Genomic DNA, 2,436 nt, shown 5'->3' with positions numbered 1-2,436 from the left:
TTCTGGCTAAAATACATTAAAACCTATTGTAAACTCTAGAGAAAATCTGGACTTTTTTGGTGTAAGTCTTTATAGTTTTAAAAATTCACTAAGATAGACTGGATTTTGTCTTGAGGTAGTAATTTTTTATTTTTTTTGTCCTAGATTTAATTTAATTTAGTTGTATTTATAAGAAATTGTATTTGTCATCGTTAGAATGGACTGCATAAGTCTGTCAAATAAATAAATAAACAAATAAAACAAATTATCGCTTCAACCAGATGAGTTTTAGTGAATTTTTATGTGAGACAGCGTGGGACGAGACAAAATACTACTTCTTCTGTTGAGTTGAACATTGGAGTCCTCCGGTATACATCTACTGAAATAGCTTGTCCTAAAACACCAGTAGTGCAGTAATAATACTCATGCTTTCATCAAAATTCGACGGTTTGCTGGTGTTAAAGCAGTGGATACCGAATAAATTCCACAATTTAAAAAAAAACTTTCTTTGACGCAGCGAGGGAATTTTGCACAAGATTAAGTCTTATTGTCATAATCAACCATACTTAACCATTATGTCATTTCTTTTGTCGTTAATTTCGTTTCTAATTACATTCATACTGTTTACATCGATGCATTCGAGATGTGGTGTTGGAGAAGGCTGATGCGAGTGCCTTGGACAGCCAAAAGGACGAATGCATCGATACTGGAAGAGCTCCATATTATAACTCGTCTACCAGTGGTGTGTTTGAGAAGGATACTGTCTTTCTTTAGACATATTGCTAGACGTGAGCCAGACAATCTAGAAAAGGCAATAATGTTTAGTTGAGTTGAAGGTAGGAGAAGCTGGAATAGAATCCCATATAGATGGACCGACCAAATAAAGGTGGCTACGGGGCTAAAATTTGATGAGTCAGACTAATTAGAAGTGTTCATTGTGATCACGATCCTCAGCATTGAGGGACCGACTTGGAAGAGAGTTTACTTTCAATTACTGTTTTATTGCTATTAATATCATGTCATAAAATTTATATTAAGCAGATATTTTCAAAAAAGTATTAATTTTTTCATTAATGCCATGTAATTTAATGTTTTTACTCAAATAAAATGTTGTAAATGCATTGTTTTTCATTCAATATTCTACATAACTTTTTATGCTAAAGTCCGAGGAGGAATTAGGGCGCGGGCCGGGCGGTTAGAAAAAAAACCGTTAAAGTCCCATAGTTATTTGATAGTCCATATTTTAAATGTTTTTTTCATAAATATCCTTATCAAAAGCCTATAAATTAAAAAAAAAAACAGCAATAAGTTGTGTTTTTACTTCGAGAGATACATTTGAAACAGTTTTACAACTTCAAACCGCTCCCCTGAACAATTTACCAAATATGACTTCCAGCGTTTCAGCTTTAAGGTACAGAAATAGAAAAATTAATAAATTTAGTTGGTTTTTAAAAAGTTATCTGTAAATTTTGAAATATTTCTCTACTAAAATAAAAATTAAAATAAATAATGAAAACGATATTTGAAAAATCCAATGGCCATTTTGCAAGTTTAAAATATATAACAAATAATTAACAGATGGCCTGTAAGGAAGTTTGTCGAATAACTTTTGTTACAGAATGGGAGGCATTATTATCGGAAACAGATTATTCGACAACATCCGGTCCCGCCGGTCTGATCTTTCCTACTTCCGGGAGATTAATTCCGGTTGATGGTGATCTTTGGATCATTACGCAGTTCATTGATAAACCATGAGCTTTTTATTTTTAATCAATTCAATAAAAGTCGTCAAAACTTAAAATAAATTTCAGTGATTTTTTATAAAACATAGATCAAGGAAATATAAAATTCAATATGAGGGGGTTAAAAGCAGCACCGCCATTGTTCTTGTTTTTATGTTTTGATTTTGTGAAGTAGGACATGGAAACTTTATTGATGTGGCTGAGATTCATCTAGCTAAATTATTTATTACATTTATACTTATTTTTATACCAGTTATTTAAATCAACAGTTTTTTCAGTATTTCATTCTCAATTTTTTTTCCATGATGGAAGAGTTGAGGAAATGAGGATGTTTAAACACAGGCAGAAAAGAATGGTGAATGTATATAAGTGTGTAAAGTGTCTACTTAAACCAGCCAATGACAGGTCATAAGCCCCTGTAGATGCCTAGACTTACAAATGCCCTTCTCAAAAATATTTTCCTTCTTTGTTGCAAACCAATTAAGATCTAAATAAATCCCTTCCTCCTTAAGAGGAAATCCAGCGTGCCTACAAACATTTCGACGCACTCAAAATACTGTTGGTAAATTTAATTTTGGAGATAGCTTATTTTGCAATACTCAAGTAAAGGTCGCCATGCAATGTACCCAATTATTTTCAAGCCAGATTCTCACAACCATAGCCGAATTTTCCACTGACATTTTATAACCTTAGAGTATACCACTAGCTAATTGAG

The sequence above is a fragment of the Micrasema longulum genome, unplaced genomic scaffold (genome assembly GCF_059751315.1).
Source record: "Micrasema longulum isolate JH-2025_06_02 unplaced genomic scaffold, ASM5975131v1 h1tg002010l, whole genome shotgun sequence".
NCBI classification, from domain to species: domain Eukaryota; kingdom Metazoa; phylum Arthropoda; class Insecta; order Trichoptera; family Brachycentridae; genus Micrasema; species Micrasema longulum.
Note: the sequence above shows the minus strand (reverse complement) of the source record.